General features: G+C 53.6%; 2 non-coding genes across 2 annotated transcripts in view; both read left to right on the forward strand.

Moving 5' to 3' along the window:
- Positions 1-10,852: 10,852 nt before the first annotated feature.
- On the forward strand, positions 10,853-11,007 carry LOC126317839 (5.8S ribosomal RNA). Its single transcript, XR_007556952.1, has one exon. It is a non-coding gene; the product is annotated as a 5.8S ribosomal RNA (ribosomal RNA).
- A 188-nt stretch (positions 11,008-11,195) lies between these two features.
- Positions 11,196-12,500, forward strand: part of LOC126317948 (large subunit ribosomal RNA) — a 4,223-nt gene continuing 2,918 nt past the window's right edge. Inside the window, exon 1 of the ribosomal RNA XR_007557051.1 lies at positions 11,196-12,500. This exon is cut by the window's right edge and continues 2,918 nt beyond it. This is a non-coding gene — a ribosomal RNA (large subunit ribosomal RNA).

Below are 12,500 nucleotides of genomic sequence, written 5' to 3' on the forward strand. Positions count from 1 at the left end.
CCTAACTCAATTTGTCCCTTAACCTAACTCAATTTGTCCCTTAACCTAACTCAATTTGTCCCTTAACCTAACTCAATTTGTCCCTTAACCTAACCCACGTTGTCCCTTAACCTAACTCAATTTGTCCCTTAACCTAACCCACGTTGTCCCTTAACCTAACCCACGTTGTCCCTTAACCTAACCCACGTTGTCCCTTAACCTAACCCACGTTGTCCCTTAACCTAACCCACGTTGTCCCTTAACCTAACCCACGTTGTCCCTTAACCTAACCCACGTTGTCCCTTAACCTAACCCACGTTGTCCCTTAACCTAACCCACGTTGTCCCTTAACCTAACCCACGTTGTCCCTTAACCTAACCCACGTTGTCCCTTAACCTAACCCACGTTGTCCCTTAACCTAACCCACGTTGTCCCTTAACCTAACCCACGTTGTCCCTTTGCCTAACATAGTTCACTGCTCGGAATCTCTGGTGTCGTTGTTATCCTCATGTAGATGTCTTGCGAGTGTTGCTTACTTTCCACATATTCCCGCTATCCACTGTCAATTGTACTGCAATAGGACTATATCGCCGCCCCCCCCCCCTCTGTCCCCCTCTTTGTGTCTCTGTCCTCTCAAGCTGGTCGGTCTGGCGTTTGAGTGTTAAATGAGCCTCGCAGCTGTTCAGTTGCATTCAGATGTCGACGCCCTCAGTGTACGTCGTGGTATGGTCTGTGTCCATTGTCCGCTGATGTCGTACGCGTAACCCACACGCTGTACCGATCATCGGTCGTTACGTACAGAGTGAAGTAGTGTGATACGTGTGACCGTACGCTGGCTGTGCCCAACGGTGTCGAATCTCAATTTCCATATGTTGTGCTCGATGCTACTTGTCTCGTCTCCCAATAACAGCTAGGTTGCACTGTGGTACGCCGTAGAGGCGTGTGGGAGGAACGTACGAACGCATTGTATGTCACCCTGGGTCGCTGGGGGTGGTGGTGCGGTGAGTCAGGTCAGGTCAGGTCAGGTCAGGTCAGGTCAGCGTGAGCCGTCTGATGTAGTGACGCGTGTATTCCGACTTTGTCGTATTGCCTCACACAAAGTGCTACCCTGGTGGACCGCGTTCCATATCTGGGACATGCCGCAGATGCCGGTTGACAGTGGATCGCGGAAGGGACATCGCATACGTGCGCGGGCCACCTTCCACGTGTTCTCTTCTGCACATGTCGCAGTGTGTATGTGGTCTGATGTAGCGTGTCGTGACACATGACATCCTGGCATGCAAGAATTGTTGAATTCGCAAATGTAGGTGGACATCTACGTTTACTGCCCAAGATACGCAAATGAACTGGAAATCCGTTGTTGAGCGGTTGTTCACGCTGGAGGTGAATCTGTGATGGCGACGATCGGTACAGCTATTAACCGGTTGTTTCAGCGGTACCCGCCACATCCACACACGTGACTAGGTCCATGTGGGTATGAAGCGATACGCGGCGGTGGCTTGGTGGGACTGTTCCCGGCCGGTGAAGGGGGGCCGCCCGGCGTGTTGGCCGCGCGCTGCGTGGGCGCACGCGCAACAGGCGGCTGGTGGGGGGCGCCGAGTGGCAGGAGCGCCAGCCGACGGGCCCGGCAGGCGGTGCAGCTACGCTGCGGCGCACCCTGCACGCGGCGCCTGGCGGCCAAAGTTGGTTCAGCCGAGCCCGGTGCGAAGCGCGGTGGACATCTGCAGTGTGCTGGTCTGATTGAGGACTGTGTGCGTTGAGGATGCGCCGCCGCCTGGCACTCGGCGCCGCGACGCCGTCTGCTGCTCGGTCGCCCCAGCGGTTCTCGCAGGTGGTTTGTATCGCAGTTGTGCGGACGTGTTGGCGCGTGCGCTGTGCTGGGAGAGTTCGCTTCTGCACCCAAGTGGGGCTTTGCCCTTGTGTGGCGCTGGCGTTGGAGCTGCCGGTCACCATAGGTGGCGCGTGTTGTCTCCCGCCGGCAATGCCACGACAGCACGCTCCCGGGCCTCTGTCGGCAGCGGCAAGCTCAGTTGGGAGCAAGGGTGTTCGCACTAAAACCGTCTACTCGCCTAACTCCGGGCGATTGCGCCTCTCTCGAAACCGACCAAGTACCTAGGACGGCGCTGCGCGCCGCCGGGACCTGAGAGGGTTTCGAGGTGTATCGTGCAGGGGAGCTCGGCCTCCTCCTGTTTGCAGAATAATTGAGCGGACGCTTGCGTGTTCGCGCGGGCCCCCGGGACACACTCCCGGGCGGCCGGCTGCTCAGCTCTAGTTGACGCAGCTCCCTGGTTGATCCTGCCAGTAGTCATATGCTTGTCTCAAAGATTAAGCCATGCATGTCTCAGTACAAGCCGCATTAAGGTGAAACCGCGAATGGCTCATTAAATCAGTTATGGTTCCTTAGATCGTACCCACGTTACTTGGATAACTGTGGTAATTCTAGAGCTAATACATGCAAACAGAGTCCCGAGTCTGGCGTGAGGTCGGTCGCTCGACGGCGCGTTCGGCGCGGGCCCGCCCGTAGCCGGCGCGCCGTAAGGCACGGAGGCTCGCACTGGGGCGTATCGCTTCCAGACGGGCGTGCCGCGGCACTCCTCACAGGGGAAGTGACGCGTCTCTTACAGCCTCTCCTTCCCAAGTGGCTCTTTCCGCCTTCCCGTGGTGCCAGACGTTAAGCTTGGCTTTTTGCCTTGCGACAAAAGGGAGAGCTGCGACCCAACCCGATGCGAAAGCGAAGGGTGCATGGCACAGGGGGAGCTGTGTCGAGGGACCATACATCAGTCCCTTCTTTTCGCAGGGCACAGAACAACAGGTGCTCTGCATGCCGGCGATCTCGTTTGTCGACGTGGGATCGCGGCGCGTGTCGGCAAGGGTGCTTCGCCGCGCCCCTGGGTATCCGGGGCGTGTTCTGCCAAACCCAGGTGGTGGTAACATCGCCTGGGCCAGGTTAGATGGGTCCAGACCGCCGAACGCCTGGGGGACCGGCCCGCCACCTGAGTAGGAGTGGGTCCCTGGCCGAGAGGTGGAAACTCGGGCAAGTAGGCGGCGAAGGGCGAGAGGTGCATCCGCCTCTCCGGAGTGCGGGGTGCAGTTGCCGGGGTGCGTCGCGTGAAATCGCCGATGACGAAGTCACCGAGGGGGACCAGTGCGCTGGAAACGGCGCGCTGAACCCAGCAGCTCTGGAGTGCTCTTGACCTAGGGGCGAGGTCGGTGAGCGAGCTGCAGAAGTCCCCCCCCATGCCAGAGGAGCCGGTCCGGGGCAAGAGACGGGCTCCCACCCCCTTTTTTTTATCACTCGTTCATCATGGCTACACCAGAAACGAGTGATTCGAGTGCGCCAACGCGAGCTTCCGTGATGTCTGAACCCGCTCCTCAGGACGAGTCGGGACAGGCAACTGAGGAAAACGTTCTACAAAGACACACGAGAATATCATTGCTCCTCGAGCAACATATTAAAAATGGTAAAATTAGTCAAGCGGCTCTGACTATAATCAAAAATGAACTGGCGGCGTGGGCTATCGCAAACGCCAAGCTTGAGGGCCGAGTGGAAGAACTGACAAAAGAAAATGAGAGACTAAGGAAACAACCCGGAAAGACCTGGGCGGCGGTGGTCGCACAAGCGCCACCAAAACCGCAGACTACAAAGGATACCATTGCAAAAGTTACTAAAAGATCTGACACAACGGTATTCCTAAGAACCCTACCAGGCCAAGACACTAGCGTAAAAAGAATACAGGAATTGCTTACGACAACTATCAATCCAGCTAAAGACAAAATTAAAATAAATAAGGTAAAACCCAGCAGAAACTCTGTCATTGTTGAAGTAGCTTCAGAAGAAGACAAAGAGAAACTGTTAAATAATGCAAAACTAAACTCGGTGGTCAAATGCGAGCCACCGAGGAAAAGAAACCCATTGGTCATCTTGTATGATGTACCAACAGTCATGACGAATGAAGAACTACAAAAATCTATAAAGGCTCAGAATTTTGATGATATGACAGAAGAAGAATTTAAAGCAAACTTCAATTTGAGATTTAAAACCGGGCCTCGGGACCGTGATGTGGTCCATCACGTTGCCGAGGTCTCCGCTCACATGTGGAAAAGAATTACAGCAATGGGCAGACTATATGTCGGTTTTCACGCCATTAATACACGCGACTTTCTGGTCGTACCGCGTTGCCACAATTGTGGAGATCTCGACCACGTTTTGAGGCACTGTACCAGGGGGTCGGCCTGCTCGAAATGTGGCGAGGATGGCCACGTCAGGAAGGACTGTAGGGCTGCGGCGGTTTGTATCCCCTGCAAGAGACGGGGTAAAAAGCCCTGTGGTACCACGGGACGTAGCTGCCCCACCTACAGACTTCTGGAACAAAGGCTTATTTCAAGAATAGACTATGGCTGATCAAACCAAAGCCAACAGGATGCCCAAAAGGAAATCCCCTAGCAAAAGGAGGAGGGATGCCCTGAGGGCGAGTGCTTTCAAGCTTTTCTTGAGGTTGCACATGGGCACCACAACCAGAACCGTAGATAAAAGCACTCAAACCGACTCTACCACTACGGATAGAGGGACACAAACGAGGCCTCTGGCAGTCACGCTCCCCTCCTCCCCAAGCAGGGAAACAAGGCCGACAAAAGACCTACGGCAACGGCATCCTGTACCAGAGACGGTGGCAGTCTCAGCAGAATTAAATATAACAACAAAACAACCAGTTCAAGAAAATAAAATAACTAGTTCAAGTGAACCAGATGCAATAAAAGATCCTGTAGTGAGACTGCCACCTGTCGATCCAGTCAGAGTCTATCCAAACCTGGAACTCACCATGCAACTGGCGAGGCTGGAGCAGCCGACTACCCTGACCACTGCCTTGAGACATGTGGTTCGGGTGGGACATGAATATGGACAGAGAGTCACCTTCTCGGTAATGGAGGCTGTGGACAGAATTCAACTCAAGTCAGTGAATCTCCCCACTGACTTCGGAGCCCTGCGTGACCTACTAAAGAAAGTCTTTGACAGACGTGGAGAAAAATTCGACCTGAATGAAATTTATCGACAAGCTGTTCTGGCAAATGGACGTATCACATTCGACTGGAACAAAACATGGCCTCATGACAGGATTCACACATACACTCCATAGACAACTACATGACGGAAATCACCATTGGCCAACTAAACACCCATAACAGCAGACTTGTCATGCAGGAGTTGCGAAGGGAAGTGGAGGAGAGGAGACTGGATGTGGTCTGCCTGCAGGAGCCGTACTCCCTAAACGGGAAGATTGCTTTCACAGCTGCGACCTGGCAAGTCGTCTGCAGAGGTGAAGACCCAAAAGCGGCAATTATTATCACTAACAAACTGATAAGGGCTAAAGTTCTAACGCAGTTCACAACCAGCCACTGCAACGTCGTGGAGCTGCAATCTCCAGCAGGAGCTATTATTATGATCAACACATACTTTCAATATGGTGATGATATTGAAAGACACCTAGCTCATCTCACCACAGCTATCACGGCGTTGCGGGGGCGGAAAACATTTGTGACTGCCGATATGAATGCCAAATCCCCCTTATGGTACAGCGGCACCAGGGATCCCAATGGAGAGAAGGCAGAAGAAGCCATCATGGCCTTGCAGCTTGTAGTGGCTAACAAGCCAGGCAACCCTCCGACCTATGCGGCGGGAGGGGGCCAAGGCACAAACATCGACGTGACCCTGGCTACGCCAAACGCAGCATACCTAATCCAGCAATGGAAAGTAGTTGAGAATGCCACTACAAGTGACCACAATCTTATTACTTTCAACATAGGAGATGGCGAGAGCCGCTGGGCCATGGGGTGGGAAATACAATACAATTACAATAGAGCCGACTGGGAGAGACTTGCTGGGGAGTGCGACATTCCTCCGATATCAGAAGGTGACGACCACAGACACTTTGACGTTGACAACAGAGCCGAAGAACTGGTCTCAGTAATAACTCGAGCAGTCAAGGCAGCCGTACCTACTAGGAGGAGGGCCATGGCGGCCTCTCCATCACCATGGTCTGCTGAACTAGAGGAGATGCGCCGGTCGGTCAGAAGGCTCAGGAGGCACTACCAGCGCAGTGTCGTCTGGCAAGAAAGACAAAGATGGCTGCAGCTTTACCGGGAAGCCAAAGATAACTTCCAAAAACAGCTACGGGAAGTTAGAACAAAAAGTTGGGAACACTTTGTTCTGAACCAACTAGCATTAGACCCATGGGGAGTTCCCTACAGGCTTGTCCGGGAAAAGATCCGTTCTCCGATGGAGCTTTCAACCGTCAGGCATGGGGACCGGATGACGGGGTCTTGGCAGGAAACTGCTGAGGTCCTTCTCCACTCCCTGTTGCCTGATGATACAGCGGATGAGACAGATGAACAACGGCAGCTGCGGGAGAATAACAACAATGCGTATGAAAATGATATGGCAGTCTACCCATTCTCAGAAGAAGAGGTAGCTGGCCACATAAATTCCCTGAAGAGAGGAAAAGCTCCTGGGCCAGACGGTATTGTGGCGGAAGTGGTGCAATTCCTGGCCCCCCAGATAGTCGCCCCTCTAACTCATTTATATAACGAATGCCTCAAGCAGAAAAAGTTCCCTCGAATATGGAAGAGGGCAAATGTGGTAATTATAAAGAAAGGGGCTGACAAAGACCCAGCAGAAACCAAATCTTATAGACCTATCTGCCTGCTTGATCTGCTTGGGAAGATTCTGGAGAGACTTCTGGCTGATAGACTGGCGGCACACCGAGTGCTGTGCGGAATGAGCAACAGGCAGTTTGGCTTCAGGTCTGGACGATCGGCATCTGATGCAATCGCCCTGGCGGCCGAGGTCTGCGGCTCTACCCCGTACAAGTACGTTGTTGGCATCATGGTGGATATAAGTGGCGCCTTCGACAACCTGTGGTGGCCTTCGCTCTTCTCCTGCTTAAGGGAGAAGGAGTGTCCAGGGCCGCTATATGGCTGTCTGAGGAGCTATTGTGAAGATCGGGAGGTCTGGCTATCATCTGCTAGCACAAGAGTAAGGAAAACTATCACCAAGGGATGTCCCCAGGGTTCCGTACTGGGTCCGCTGTTCTGGGACATCCACATGGAACCCTTACTAGATACATTACAACAAAGCGACGAAGTGCTGGAGGTGATAGCCTACGCAGATGATCTCCTCCTACTGGTCGGCGGCCGTAGCCGAGAGGACATAGAGCCTAAGATCGAGAGAGCAATAAACACACTCCAACTATGGTGCCGCAAGACAAAAATGACAATTTCACCGGCCAAGTCTACCTATCTTCTTCTAAAGGGACAATTAGCTCGTAACCCAACTGTTAGGATAGATGGATCACCAGTTCTCCGGCGACGTGAGACACGCTATCTAGGTATCATCATTGATGAAAGGTGGACTTTCAGTAGACACATTGAAACCGTAACTCAAAGAGCTTTACAGGTACTCAACAACCTCATCTCCATTGGGCATAAGCGGTTTCATCTTCCACCACATCTCATCAAACTCTATCATAACAGTATACTAACATCCATAGTGGGTTACGGATCCGGAGTCTGGGCACACAGGCTCACGAGGGTGGTGCCCGCCATGACAGTGAGGAGAGTGCAGAGAAATATGATCCTGAGATCAGTGGGGGCATACAGAACTACACCGGGAGGAGCCCTGTTAGTTATTATGGGGCTTTGCCCCCTGGATATCAAAATTCGGGAGCAGGCCGCTTGGTACTGGACTAAAAAGGGGAATTTGGAAAAAACCGAGGAAATTCTGGGCAGCAGGACAGAAAATAAAGTAGAAATTAGGAAAAAAGGGGAGCTGCTATGGCAACTTTCGTGGGAAACCGAAGAAACAGGGCGACGTACCTTTGAGCTCCTACCAGATGTTAGGGAAAGGATGGAAATGTCACATTTCGATCCATCCCGGGGACTCATCCACTTCCTCACTGGGCATGGACCGTACTCGACATATCTATGCCGATTTGGTAAAAAGGCGACACCTGCGTGTGACTGTGGTGTTCCGGAGGGTACTCCTGACCATGTAGTCTACGAGTGCCCCCTTTTCAATGATGTGGCCTCAGTACTGCGGGACCAACTACCACATAACGACACTTTTAGACTAATCAGACATCGCGACACTTTCGACATCATAAACAAACTGGCTAACGCGGTATCTCAGAAAGTCCTAAAGGACTACCTGAAAGACCTATAGTAGCACAAAAAGAGATAACCCAGGACACAGATAGAGTATGATACCCTACTCCCAAACCGCCTGGGCGCGGAAAGGCCGACTTCCTCAGTCTGAATCCGCCGCGCCACAGGACTCTGGGGGGGTGGGGTGCAGCCTTACCAAACCAGACAACGCACCGGACTTGACATTAGGATAAGTTAGTTGTAGGACTTAGTTTTTAGATTTTATTATTAGTAACCTGCAGCGATCACCATCTCGGCCTGCCCAGTGTCAGGGGCACGCTCATTGGGGTTAGCTCAATGAGCAAGGCTCTACAGTAGGTTTATATAAATTAGCTGACACAACTGTAACGCTGTAGGATTAGTAACTAGTCTAAAGATTAAATGTTTGTAGTAGACTAACAATAATGTTGCCCATTGCTTACTGTTCACTTATATACTAACTAGTTACTACATAGAACTTAGAATTAGCTGCTAATTACCCTTGTATAACTAACTTGGCCCACTAATCAAATAAGGCAGTGGGCTAGATGTAAAATTAACATTGTTTATGGAAATAAAGAATTTTTAAAAAAAAAAAAAAAAAAAAAAAAAAAAAAAAAACAGAGTCCCGACCAGAGATGGAAGGGACGCTTTTATTAGATCAAAACCAATCGGATTGGCTTGTCTGGTCCGTTTGCCTTGGTGACTCTGAATAACTTTGGGCTGATCGCACGGTCCTCGTACCGGCGACGCATCTTTCAAATGTCTGCCTTATCAACTGTCGATGGTAGGTTCTGCGCCTACCATGGTTGTAACGGGTAACGGGGAATCAGGGTTCGATTCCGGAGAGGGAGCCTGAGAAACGGCTACCACATCCAAGGAAGGCAGCAGGCGCGCAAATTACCCACTCCCGGCACGGGGAGGTAGTGACGAAAAATAACGATACGGGACTCATCCGAGGCCCCGTAATCGGAATGAGTACACTTTAAATCCTTTAACGAGTATCTATTGGAGGGCAAGTCTGGTGCCAGCAGCCGCGGTAATTCCAGCTCCAATAGCGTATATTAAAGTTGTTGCGGTTAAAAAGCTCGTAGTTGGATTTGTGTCCCACGCTGTTGGTTCACCGCCCGTCGGTGTTTAACTGGCATGTATCGTGGGACGTCCTGCCGGTGGGGCGAGCCGAAGGGGTGCTTTCGCGTCCCGAGGCGGACCCCGTTTAAATCCTACCAGGGTGCTCTTTGTTGAGTGTCTCGGTGGGCCGGCACGTTTACTTTGAACAAATTAGAGTGCTTAAAGCAGGCAAGCCCGCCTGAATACTGTGTGCATGGAATAATGGAATAGGACCTCGGTTCTATTTTGTTGGTTTTCGGAACCCGAGGTAATGATTAATAGGGACAGGCGGGGGCATTCGTATTGCGACGTTAGAGGTGAAATTCTTGGATCGTCGCAAGACGAACAGAAGCGAAAGCATTTGCCAAGTATGTTTTCATTAATCAAGAACGAAAGTTAGAGGTTCGAAGGCGATCAGATACCGCCCTAGTTCTAACCATAAACGATGCCAGCCAGCGATCCGCCGCAGTTCCTCCGATGACTCGGCGGGCAGCCTCCGGGAAACCAAAGCTTTTGGGTTCCGGGGGAAGTATGGTTGCAAAGCTGAAACTTAAAGGAATTGACGGAAGGGCACCACCAGGAGTGGAGCCTGCGGCTTAATTTGACTCAACACGGGAAACCTCACCAGGCCCGGACACCGGAAGGATTGACAGATTGATAGCTCTTTCTTGATTCGGTGGGTGGTGGTGCATGGCCGTTCTTAGTTGGTGGAGCGATTTGTCTGGTTAATTCCGATAACGAACGAGACTCTAGCCTGCTAACTAGTCGCGTGACATCCTTCGTGCTGTCAGCGATTACTTTTCTTCTTAGAGGGACAGGCGGCTTCTAGCCGCACGAGATTGAGCAATAACAGGTCTGTGATGCCCTTAGATGTTCTGGGCCGCACGCGCGCTACACTGAAGGAATCAGCGTGTCTTCCTAGGCCGAAAGGTCGGGGTAACCCGCTGAACCTCCTTCGTGCTAGGGATTGGGGCTTGCAATTGTTCCCCATGAACGAGGAATTCCCAGTAAGCGCGAGTCATAAGCTCGCGTTGATTACGTCCCTGCCCTTTGTACACACCGCCCGTCGCTACTACCGATTGAATGATTTAGTGAGGTCTTCGGACTGGTACGCGGCATCGACTCTGTCGTTGCCGATGCTACCGGAAAGATGACCAAACTTGATCATTTAGAGGAAGTAAAAGTCGTAACAAGGTTTCCGTAGGTGAACCTGCGGAAGGATCATTACCGACTAGACTGCATGTCTTTCGATGTGCGTGTCGTGTCGCGCAACACGCTACCTGTACGGCAGTGGCCGTGCGCCGCGTGCGGAACCACGCGTGCCTCTCAAAACTAGCGGAAGTGTTGTTGTTGTGTGGTACGAGCGCTGAAGCTCTGGAGCGGCTGGCCTGCGGTACCTGGCGCCTGGCGCCGGTTTTGAATGACGTTCGCCCGAGTGCCTGTCCGCTCCGGTGTGGAGCCGTACGACGCCCATCGGCTGTGAGGCCGTTGGACACAAAAAAATAGTGGAACAGGGGCCGTCAGACGCCTCAGTCCCGCAAATGCTACTGTCTTGAAAGAGACAGTGGGAGACTGAAAAGGAAAAGATCACCCAGGACGGTGGATCACTCGGCTCGTGGGTCGATGAAGAACGCAGCAAATTGCGCGTCGACATGTGAACTGCAGGACACATGAACATCGACGTTTCGAACGCACATTGCGGTCCATGGATTCCGTTCCCGGGCCACGTCTGGCTGAGGGTCGGCTACGTATACTGAAGCGCGCGGCGTTTGTCCCGCTTCGGAGACGTGGGAGTGTCGTGGTCGCCTGTGTGGCCGGCCGCGTCTCCTTAAACGTGCGATGCGCGCCCGTCGCCTGGCGGTTCGCATACCGGTACTTTCTCGGTAGCGTGCACAGCCGGCTGGCGGTGTGGCGTGCGACACCTCGTACAACGACCTCAGAGCAGGCGAGACTACCCGCTGAATTTAAGCATATTACTAAGCGGAGGAAAAGAAACTAACAAGGATTCCCCCAGTAGCGGCGAGCGAACAGGGAAGAGTCCAGCACCGAACCCCGCAGGCTGCCGCCTGTCGTGGCATGTGGTGTTTGGGAGGGTCCACTACCCCGACGCCTCGCGCCGAGCCCAAGTCCAACTTGAATGAGGCCACGGCCCGTAGAGGGTGCCAGGCCCGTAGCGGCCGGTGCGAGCGTCGGCGGGACCTCTCCTTCGAGTCGGGTTGCTTGAGAGTGCAGCTCCAAGTGGGTGGTAAACTCCATCTGAGACTAAATATGACCACGAGACCGATAGCGAACAAGTACCGTGAGGGAAAGTTGAAAAGAACTTTGAAGAGAGAGTTCAAAAGTACGTGAAACCGTTCTGGGGTAAACGTGAGAAGTCCGAAAGGTCGAACGGGTGAGATTCACGCCCATCCGGCCACTGGCCCCCGCCCTCGGCAGATGGGGCCGGCCGCCCGCGCGGAGCAATCCGCGGCGGGGTCGTGTCCCGTTGCCTTTCCACTCGCCGCGGGGTGGGGCCGTTCCGGTGTGCGGTGGGCCGCACTTCTCCCCTAGTAGGACGTCGCGACCCGCTGGGTGCCGGCCTACGGCCCGGGTGCGCAGCCTGTCCTTCCGCGGGCCTCGGTTCGCGTCTGTTGGGCAGAGCCCCGGTGTCCTGGCTGGCTGCTCGGCGGTATATCTGGAGGAGTCGATTCGCCCCTTTGGGCGCTCGGGCTCCCGGCAAGCGCGCGCGGTTCTTCCCGGATGACGGACCTACCTGGCCCGGCCCCGGACCCGCGCCGCTGTTGGCTCGGGATGCTCTCGGGCGGAATAATCGCTCCCGTCAGCGGCGCTTCAGCTTTGGACAATTTCACGACCCGTCTTGAAACACGGACCAAGGAGTCTAACATGTGCGCGAGTCATTGGGCTGTACGAAACCTAAAGGCGTAATGAAAGTGAAGGTCTCGCCTTGCACGGGCCGAGGGAGGATGGGGCTTCCCCGCCCTTCACGGGGCGGCGGCCTCCGCACTCCCGGGGCGTCTCGTCCTCATTGCGAGGTGAGGCGCACCTAGAGCGTACACGTTGGGACCCGAAAGATGGTGAACTATGCCTGGCCAGGACGAAGTCAGGGGAAACCCTGATGGAGGTCCGTAGCGATTCTGACGTGCAAATCGATCGTCGGAGCTGGGTATAGGGGCGAAAGACTAATCGAACCATCTAGTAGCTGGTTCCCTCCGAAGTTTCCCTCAGGATAGCTGGTG

Source organism: Schistocerca gregaria, unplaced genomic scaffold (assembly GCF_023897955.1).
Source record: "Schistocerca gregaria isolate iqSchGreg1 unplaced genomic scaffold, iqSchGreg1.2 ptg000649l, whole genome shotgun sequence".
NCBI classification, from domain to species: domain Eukaryota; kingdom Metazoa; phylum Arthropoda; class Insecta; order Orthoptera; family Acrididae; genus Schistocerca; species Schistocerca gregaria.